Source organism: Phyllostomus discolor, chromosome 3 (assembly GCF_004126475.2).
Source record: "Phyllostomus discolor isolate MPI-MPIP mPhyDis1 chromosome 3, mPhyDis1.pri.v3, whole genome shotgun sequence".
Classification (NCBI taxonomy): Eukaryota; Metazoa; Chordata; class Mammalia; order Chiroptera; family Phyllostomidae; genus Phyllostomus; species Phyllostomus discolor.
The window spans coordinates 161,332,185-161,343,473 of record NC_040905.2 but is presented as its reverse complement, the minus strand read 5'-3'; positions in this window follow the sequence as shown (position 1 = coordinate 161,343,473).

Below are 11,289 nucleotides of genomic sequence, written 5' to 3'. Positions count from 1 at the left end.
TCAAATGTGTCAAAAGTGGTTTGTGAATTTTTGTGCTGGAGATTTCTCACTGGATGATGCTTTGTGGCCAGGTAGATCAGTTGAAGTGGATAGCAATCAAATCGAGACATTAATTGAGAACAATCAACATTCTACCACATGGGAGACAACTGACATACTCAAAATATCCAAATAAATAAAATTATTGGTGAAAATGAAAAATGTGTCTTTTTTTATTTTACAGAAAAAACTAAATGTACTCTTTGGCCAACCCAATAAAGTTACATTAATATAGAAAGTGTGGTAATGATGCTGCAATAGACAAATGGCAGGGGTTCTGGAAATAGTTCTGTACATTGCATGGACATAATACATGATAAAAGAGGTTTTGTACACACCATGGAAAGAAAGGATTAGTCAATAAGTGGTGTGGGGATAATATAGGGAAGAAATGAAATTGGATTCCTACCTCACAGAGTATGTATGAAGTCAGTTCTAGATGTATTAAGGACTTTGATGTAACAGCTGATATTTTTACACATCTAAAAAATATAGGATAATATCTTTATGTCTTTGGAGTGGAAAATAATTTCTTAAACAAAACACAGAAAAAAAGCTTACATACCTAAAACTTAAAAGACTGACAAATTTTACCATACTAAAATTAAAAATTTCTATTTTTCAAAAGACCCCACCAAAGAATTTGTAGTCCAGTCACAAACCAATAGTATATATTTACAACATGTATAATGAGTGGTGTGCTGATAAATCTTTAGAAACTAGCTTTCCAGAGGGAAAAGCCATGACTTGTAGGGTTTGATCACTTCCAAGGGGGAGATACTCCCATCGATGCCTATTTCAAGCTGCCAGCATGCTGTCGCTAAACAGTGAGGAAGAGATGCACAAAATCACTCTTGTAAAACTGAACAAGTCAGCTGCAGCACACTGCTGCATGTAACACTGAAGGATTTGTTTCAGAACATTTAAATAACTCCTTCTGTATATCAAACAATGATAGAGAAATGGGTAAAAGGCATAGTCATTTTGTGGAAGAGAAAATTTGAAGAATAAAAATACATATGAAAAGATTCTCTATCTTCTTGGTAATCATATAAAGGTTAATATTTTAATAAGAAACTGCCTTGGGCGATTGTGGACCAGGGCAGAGCTCGCAGCCCAAGGTCCCAGAGAAGGGACTGAGATCCCAGGAGAATGGAACTACCGCCATTGTTTCCTCCTGTCCCTGCTCCCGCCCCCGCCCCCACATATAACGTCACAATCTAGTGACTGGGGTGTCCAGCTCTGGTGAACACCTAAGGCTCCGCCCCTCACTGTAACAAGAGTGACCAGACCCCCCCCCCCCAAAAAAAGAGAGAGAGAGTGATGGCTCAAATAGAAGAACAAATCAGTGCCCCAGAACTCATCCTTTTGAGCAACCAAGAAATAGCTAACCTATCAGATGCACAGTTCAATACACTGGTGATCAGAAAGCTCACGGAATTGATTGATTTTGGGTGCAAATTAGATGAAAAGATGCAGGTTACCATAAAAGAGATGCAGGAAGATATATGGAGGAGAGCCAATAGTGAAGGGAAGGAAACTGGGTCTCAAAACAATACAGTGGAGTGGGACTTCCGGCAAGATGGAAAAATAGGTGGATGCACCCGTACCTCCTCGCACAACCAAGAATAGAACAACAATAATTTACAGACAGAATAACACTCAGAACTGACAGAGTATTTATCTGAATGGAAGTCGGACAGCCAAGAAGTTGAAGTAGACCTGTACATCCAGACTGGTAGGGGACGACAAGCCAGGCGGGCGCAGGGCTGGCACGGGTCCGCGGCGTGCGGAGGTCGGGGAAAACTTGGCGCGAAATTGGTGCGACAGCCACCCGGGGCGCAAGAATGCAGTGTTGATCCCTGAGTACGCAAGCTGTGGCTGGGGTACCCAGTGAGGCAGCGATTGTGGACCAGGGCAGAGCTCGCAGCCCAGGATCCCAGAGAAGGGTCTGAGCCCAGGAGAACGGAACTACTGCCATTGTTCCCTCCCATCCCCGCTCCCGCCCCCGCCCCCACATATAACATCACAATCTAGCAACTGGGGTGCCCAGCCCCGGTGAACACCTAAGGCTCCGCCCCTCACCTTAACAAGAGCGAACAGACCGGGAAAAAAAAAAAAGGAGAGACGGGGAAAGATATGAGATATGTTTCCAACAGAACAGATAAGTCCCCCAGGACTCATCCTTTTGAGCGACCAAGAAATAGCCAATCTATCAGATGCACAGTTCAAAACACTGGTGATCAGAAAGCTCACGGAATTGATTGACTTTGGGCGCAGTTGAGATGAAAGGATGCAGGTTACCATAAAAGAGATGCAGGAAGACACGCGGAGGAGAGCCAATAGTGAAAGGAAGGAATCTGAGTCTCAAAACAATACAGTGGACCAGAAGGAAGATAGAATCAACCAAGCAGGAAAGCATGATGAAATAAGAATTCAAAAAATCGAGGAAAAGCTTAAGAGCATCCAGGACACCTTTAAACGTTCCAACATCCGAATTATAGGGGTACCAGAAGGGGAAGGGGAAAAGCAACAAATTGAGCACATATTTGAACAAATAATAAAGGAGAACTTCCCCAATCTGGCAAAGGGAACAGTCTTCCAAGAAATCCAAGAAGCTCAGAGAGCCCCAAAGAAGTTGGACCCAAGAAGAAACACACCAAGGCACATCATAATTACATTAAACAAGATTAAAATTAAGGAGAGAATCCTAGAAGCAGCAAGAGATAAGGGGACAGTAACCTACAAAGGAGTTCCCATCAGACTGTCAGCTGATTTCTCCAAAGAGACCTTACAGGCAAGAAGGGGCTGGAAAGAAATATTCCAAGTCATGAAAGACAAGGACCTACATCCCAGATTGCTCTATCCAGCAAAGCTCTCATTTAGAATGGAAGGGCAGATCAAGTGCTTCTCAGATAAGGTCAAGTTAAAGGAGTTCATCATCACCAAGCCCTTATTTTATGAAATGCTAAAGGGACTTATCTAAGAAAAGAAGATAAAGAAAAAAACATGTATAGTAAAAGGACGGCAAACTCACAATTATTAACAACCACACCTAAAGCAAAACCAAAAGAAACTAAGTAAACAACTAGAACAGGAACAGAACCACAGACATGGAGGTCACATGGAGGGTTAGCAACGGGGGGGTGGGAGGAGGAGAGGGGGAAAAGGTATAGAGAATAAGTAGCATAGAATGTAGGTTGAGAATAGATAGGGGGAGGGCAAGAATAGTACGGGAAATGTAGAAGCTAAAGAACTCATAAGTATGACACACGGACATGAACTAAATGGGGGGGGAATGTGGGTGGGAGAGGGAGTACAGGGTGGAGGGGAGAGAAGGGAGGAAAGGGGACAACTGTAATAGCATAATCAATCAAATATATTAAAAAAAAAAAAAAAGAAACCACCTTGGTTGATGTGGCTCAGTAGACTGAGTGCTGGCCTGAGAACCAAAGGGTCACCAGTTTGATTCCCAGCCAAGGCACATGCCTGAGTTGCAGGCCAGGTCTCCAGTAGGGGGCATGAAAAATGCAACCACACAGTGATGTTTCTCTTCCTCTCTTTCTCCCTCTCTTCCCTTCTCTAAAAGTAAATAAGTAAAATATTTTTTAAAAATTTTAAATAAGATACCACATTATACTCTTCAGATTGGCTAAAGATAATATTATTATACTAAGTAATTGCAAAGACTTGGATCAAGGGGAACTCTTTTAAGAAGTTAAATGCTGGTGTGAGTGTAAATCACCACAACCACTCTGAAATAGAATTTGGCATTAAATTCAAAATTTGAATACCCTACCATCCAACAATCTGTACTCTTAGGAATATTGTAGAGCAGGGTTGTCAAACTGATTTTCACCATGGGCCACATCAGCCTCATGGTTGCCTTCAAAGGGCCGAATGTAATTTTAGAACTGTATAGATGTAACTACTCCTTAACAGTTAAGCGAGAGCTCGGAGCTGCCTCCGGGTAGAAACCAGGTGCTGGGCTTGATGAAGGAAGGTGGAGGGCCGTATTCGGCCCGCAGGCCTTGTGTTTCCTACCTGTGATATAGAGGAATTTTTGCCCAAGTACAGCAGAAAACACGAACATGAACATTCATGGTGGCATTTTTTGTAATAGTAAAAATCAAACCAAACCAAACCAAACCAAAATCCAACCCAAATATATCAGTCAGAGTTTGTTAGGAGAAGCAGAACCACTGTGAAAAATAAACACAGTAAGGGATTTATTATAGGGATTGGGCTACATGCAGTTATGGAAACTGGTTACACTGTCTGGGTGAGACTGTTGTTCTCTCTAGTGCTGGAGTTCAAGTCCACAGGACAAGCAGGCTGGACATGAAGTGGGGTGAGCAAGCACAGACTGGAATCCGCATAGTCTCTTAGCACTTCTAAACTTGTAGTGCCATTCATGGAGTTAAACTTAAATACGCCTGACTCAAGAGCTGGAGAAGCTGGTGCGAAAGATCTGTAAGGAGTTGGAGGAACTGTGGCCCTGCACAGACCTCGGTGTGAGGAAACACAGCCTCTCCTTCACACCTGCCTCCTGTAATAGGCACACGGTGCATCTTGCCTTTTCACATGAGAAGTCCAAAAGGCCCAGAGAAGTGAAGTGATTTGTAATCTACTTTAAAGAAAGATTCTTATGCGTCTGAAACTCTTCTGAAGAAAGTCCATGTCCGTATTTTGGAGGTTACGCTTCCTCTCCAAGGGACATTCCTGAGCCATGTACTTGTGACTGCTACCTGTGATTATATCACACAAGTAGGCTTGGGTAGCTTTGCAATAACAAATAGACTTTTTATTCTCCAAAGGAAGTTCTTCATGCCACTGAGTTTCAGACTGATTTCTTCCTGACAATTTATTTTGTAACCTTATCTAAACTTGAGTACTTTATCCAGATGTTCATTTTATTTAAACATGAATTGCTGGCTTTAAGCTAAGGCTAAGTGCTCTATCCTCCATCCAAATCTAGCACAAAATTATTGATGGTTACTACGTGCCAGCTAATCTGGGGAGGGGGAGTAAGGGAGCACTCTTTGGCAGAAGAGAATAAATAAGTTCTTAACCTTTATTTCTCTATTTTGGCTACTCATCCAAGATGAAGTGTAAATCCATAACCAAAACAGTGCATTAGAATTATTATTAATGATAAGTCTTTGTTGACAGGTTTATTCTGAGCAATAATAACACAACCTAGTTCCAGCAGTGGGAAAAAGTTTGGCTAATTTCCTCAAGAACACTATAGCAACAAGTAACTTGAAGTGACTTTTTCTCTCTGTATCTAAAAACATTGGACTAAGAGTAATTAACTAGAGTTTAATGCAATTTTGTATTAAACTTTTGCTGTAGCTTTAGATTTTGAAAAACAAATACTTTAGTTCAAATCAGTTCAATGAGTGAAAAATCTAGTTTTATAAAATAACAAATTGCATTAAGACAATGACTTAAATATGCATTTTTTCTTTGAAAAACTATTTGTCATAAAAATCTTTAAAAGGTAAGTTCCAATATTAACTGTAAAATATGACTCATAGTCCTATTTTTCAAGAATGTGTTTTTTACAAAGTGAGATATATTGGTACTTCTTTCATTTCTATTTAAGTTTCTCTATTCCTTTTTACTACTTTACTTTGACTTTATTTGTAAGATAGTTTACAACAAAATGCCCCACCACCCACATTTTTACAAACATTGAGTTTATTGGGTTATAATCTGCTGTGGTTATTATTCAGAGACCCTAAAAGACAGGCAAACTTCCTACTGCACGTAATCATTAAAACTACCAATCAACAGAGCATGAGAAAGTTCTACAGAAACAATAATAATCTGTTCCTTTACTCTCTTGGGTTCAGATTTGAAGAGTTACCATCTAGAGATGGGCAGCTGGGCTGTGGGTACCTGCCACAGATGGGGTCCTCTGGGAAGTCAACTCTGAGGCAGAGACCAGGGAACAGGAAGGTTATCAGGAAGTGCTCTTGGGATGAAACCATCCCTGGTTAAGGCCAATGTTAAAAGAAAACAGTGGCCTTCACCCCAGCACAAGGGGAAGATGAATCAAGGGGGATGTAAGATCCAGCTATTCCTCTCTGTGTGGTGATTCTCCTTCAGTACCAATTTTGGAGGATACATGTTCGTTTTAATTAAGGGAGGCTACATTTTTTTAATCAAGGGCCTGTAAATATTAGAAGCTAAACATTTTTAAAAATTTGCAATTTGAATTATAATCTTCACTATCAGGGAGTGATTTAGGAAAATACATTTTACGGAAATAAACTATATATTCTAGAGAGCTGAAGAATTAGTGTGTTCTGGTTTTTTAGAAACTATCCTAAATTTTCCTCTCAAAGTTTCCTTTTGTTGTTGTCTAAAGGGCTCTGCATGCCTGCTGCATCACTTCCCCAAATCTGTTCTTGCTGTTAGTTGCATAGAGATGTTTAGCAACAAAGAAAAACCTAAGCGGGATCCACCCAGCTTTTATATCCTGCATGGCTGAACTTTAATGGAAGTTTGAGTTTTTCCAAAAGTCTGGTCTTTTCAGCTGTGGAGGAAAAACAGTTGGGGAAAAATGCTTTGAACGTATGAAGCATGTAATTTCATTTGAACTAAGGAATTCCAAAAATACTTGCTTATTGAAAGGGAGTTATATTTTTGTGTTGGAACTTGTGGAGAGGGATAAGTACTAGTTCTTTCCTTCCTTCCTTTTTCTCATAAACATAAAAATAAAAATTAAAGACTGTCTGAGTGGCTGGGTAGGAAAATAGTGTGGAGAGGCTAAGTAGGACCACGAGGTGGGCTTGCCTTAGAACCTACTCCTCCCTCTGGAGAACTACATACTCCCCCATTGAGCCGCACTTACTGGGAGACAGTTTTGTTGTCCCCCCACCCCCACCCGCTGATGACTCAGGGGTCGGGCCATGTCTCCAGGATGAGTTGGACAGAGACCCAGAGGTTCCATCACTTCTACTCACTGATGCCAGTGTAAATACTATGTCAGTAGCAAGACTGGAACTTTGGGGTCCCTGCTGGGCAAACTGGTCAAGCAAAACACATTAAGGTCCTGTTTGGTTTTAGTTCTCTGTGAGGTCACCAGGTATTAATAATAATATTAATAACTAGAATTTGGGGAAGTATGTACTATGTGTCATTTGCAAATAGTACTGGGTACTTTTATATGAATTACATTATCCACTGCCCACAGCAATCCTTTGTGGAATTTGAAGCTTAGAGACGTTAAGAACCCAGATTGTCTCCAGAGCCTTTGATCTTCTTCCCTACTCTGTGAGCCTTGGCTTTTGATAATGGGTCTCAGCGAACCCATTACGCTGAAGACTGAAATCTCAGACCCCAGGATAGCAAATGCTGTTGGGGCCCTGCCCATGGCTCTTTGGGGCTTCACCAACTGCCAGCAGCTGCAACACCTTGCATTGGCTTTCTCTAGTGGCAAGAGGTCCAGCTGTGAGCATGGGGGTGGGTGTGTGGAGACTTAATGCCTCCCAGGAACAGCCATTAACTAATAATCGAAGTTGGTGTACCGGGATGGGCAAAAGTAGATTTACAGTTGTAATACAAATAAATAACACAGTAACTAACAAATAATAATACAAGAATAAAGTCTCTATTTGCATACTCACAACTGTAAACTACTGTTGCCCTCCCCTGCATAAATCACCAGCTCCTTTTCTTCTCAGGCAAAATAACTAAGAGGCATGGGTTCTACACTGATTTTCAGAATTCCCCAGGGCTACTAAGGACTTCTTACCCACAGTGCTAACGTGCTTGAAAACTCATCCTTTATTGCCTGTCTTTCCTTCCTTCTCTGACACCCCTGGTGGCATTTTCTGAGATCACCACCAAAATAAACTATTTGTATGTGTATCCTTGTTTCAAGGCCAGCTTCTAGGGGAACTAAAGTGAAGACAGACTACAAGAAAGGTGGGGCTACCAAGGAGGAGAGCCCAGGAGGAGGGGCTACTGCACAGCTGGAAGGCAGAGTCCGGGGTTGCACCTGTGGGACGTAGCCTCTCACAGATGGTTTTGTTTTTGAAGGTGAAGTGTCTGTGAGACAGGAGAGAAGGTTTTGGAGGATTATTGAATTATGACCCACTGGATGGTTCTTTGCTTGGTTGGGTGGAGCTTCTTTCAGAAGTCCTCTTTAAAAAATTATTTATGTTTACTTAGAAGGAGGGGAAGAGAAGGAGAAAGGGAGAGAAACATCAATGTGCAAGAGAAACCTTGATCAGTTGCCTCTTATGTGCCCTGAACCAGGGACCAGGCCCCCTACCTAGGCCTGTGCCCTGACCAGAGATCAATCTGGTGACCTTTTGACCTTTCACTTTGCAGTATGAGGCCCAACAAACTGGGCCATGTCAGCCAGGGCCAAAAGTTCTTTTGTGTTCCATTCTTTTTTAAAATTTATATTTGTCCAACATTTAATAAGAAATAAGAGAGAGGGGAAAAAATGAAAAGAAATGAGAATCCAGGAAACGTAAACATTAGTAAGTGGAATAATGAGACAAAGTAGAAATGCCAACATGTTCTCACTAGATCACTGAAGAAGCAACAAGCATCAGTAAATAAAAGGCAAAAAATACGTATCTAATTTTGGAGGATTTTAACTTACCTATATAGTCTGAGTCTAATCATGCTGCGTGCTGTGTTTCACACTAACGGAAACTGAATTGAGCTCTAAACCAACTTTACTGCACTTAAAGGACAGTTTCTCGGCTTGTGACTCTGTGGTCTGTTTGGATTAACTGGACTTCCAGTGATGCTAATACATTTTCAGGGACTAATATGGGTTTTGTTAAGGTCAATGGCATTGTAAGTGTGACCATTGTATTCACACATTTTAATCCCTACACTCTCTGATTTCATATATTCAACTTCATTTCTGTATTAACTAAATTTTGCCTGAGATGAGACATCTTTACAATTTATTATATGGTCTGAGTAAACTTGTTTTGCAACTTTTGCTTGGGAGTATTGTTATTAGTGTTTTCATGATGAACAAACTGAGAGATGTCCATTATTTTTATAAAATCTTAGATTAAGAGATGATAAAACTTTAAGAAGATATTTCTTCTAGCCACAAGAGGGAACTGTCTGAGCAGTAGTAAGGCTATATCGAGATGATTTTTAGAGGGTCTCGGCATATTTCTGCATTCCTTGAATCTTGAACCATTCCGGTATGCTCGCCACATTTAAGTCAGAGCTGGAAAATCTGCTTTTTAACCTCACTGCTTTTTAACATACTTACCAGGTAAACTGGTTTTTATAAGCTCTATCATGGAAGGACATGGACTGAACAACAAAGTATACACAGGCAATGGCCAACTTCCTTTTCTAATCCACATACCCAGCTGATCTAAACTCATGTGTTTCCCCAACCTGGTCAGGATAAAACATGGAGGGAGCTCTTGCCATTCTCATCAGTTTTCTTGTCCTTACTATGGAGGAACCCTAAGACAGCCTCTGAGAACAATGTGCTTGCTTGGGGTACGGGAAGTGTAGGTTACGGGGGGAAGGTCAGATGCTGCTCCATTCCTCAAGGTCCTGCAAAAGATTTCCCTCTGATGGGAAGCAACAGGCAATGCAGCACAAAGCAAGAACACAACTGAATTCTCAGGATCTTTGAAGGAAAGTAGTATTTCCTTCAAACAGAAGGAAAGAACCTGCAGTATATTACATTTGGGTATTTTTAGGAAGTGAAAGGGTAGGGAGAGATTTCTTCATTGGGTGAGTCATACATGGAATGATGGGTTAATGTTAAAATAGTATCCAGTTATTAAAAGGTTAATTCCTTGGCATTGAGACAAAGAAACAAGGCCCAAATGAAAGAACAGAGCAAAACTCTAGAAAAAGAACTTAGCAACAAGGAGATAGCCAACCTATCAGAGGCACAGTTCAAAACACTGATAATCAGGATGCTTACAGAAATGATTGAGTACAGTCACAAAATAAAGGAAGAAGTGAAAGCTACACAAAGTGAAATCAAGGAAAATATACAGCAAACCAACAGTGAAAGGAAGGAAACCAGAACTCAGATCAACGATTTGGAATAAAAGCAAAAAATAAGCATCCAATTGGAACAGAATGAAGAAACAAGAATGCAAAAAAACTGAGAAGAGGCTTAGGAACCTCCAGGACAACTTTAAACATTCCAACATCCAACTCATGGGAGTGCTGGAAGGAGAAGAGGAAGAGCAAGATATTGAAAACTTATTTGAACAAATAATGAAGGAAAACTTCCCCAATCTGGTGAAGGAAACAGACTTCCCAGAAGTCCAGGAAGCCTATAGAGTCCCAAAGAAATTGGACCCAAGGAAGCACACACCAAGGCACATCATAATTACATTACCCAAGATTAAAGATAAGGAGAGAATCTTAAAAGCAGCAAGAGAAAAGGAGAGTTATCTATAAAGGAATTCCCAGACTAGACCATCAACTGATTTTTCTCAAAAGAAACCTTACAGGCAAGAAGGGGCTGGAAGGAAGTATTTGAAGTCATGAAAGACAAGGACCTGCATCCAAGATTACTCTATCCAGCAAAGCTATCACTTATAATAGAAAGGCAGATAAAGTGCCTCCCAGACAAGGTCAAGTTAGAGGAGTTCATCATCACCAAGCCCTTATTATATGAAATGTTAAAGGGGCTTATCTGAGAAAAAGAAGATCAAAACTATGAACAAGTAAAATAACAACAAACCTACAACCATCAACAACTGAACCTAAAAAACAAAAACAAAAACTAAGCAAACAACTAGAACAGGAACAGATTCACAGAAATGGAAATCAAATGGTGGGTTATCAGTGGGGAGGGAGAGGGAGACAATGCGGGGAAAAGTTACAGGGAATAAGAAGCACAATTGGTAGGCACAAAATAGACAGGGGGAGGTTAAGAATAGTATGAGAAATGGAGAAGCAAAAGAACTTTTATGTATGACCCATGGACATGAACTCTGTGTGTGTGTGGGGGGGGTGCTGGAGGGTGAAGGGGGTGGTGCAGGGAGGAGGGGGATAAAGGGGAGAAAAAAACTGGGACAGCTGTAATAGCATAAACAAAATATACTTTAAAAAAGAGGTTAATTCCTTGATTCATTTATACCCTTTGGCACTATACCTCAGTGATTGCTTACACTGCTTCCCTCTCTTTCTTACATTGCTTATTTTCAAGAATTTACATGACTCTTAGGATACATATTGTTTTAATTTTTGCTTAAGGTACAAAGGACGTTATTCTCCAGA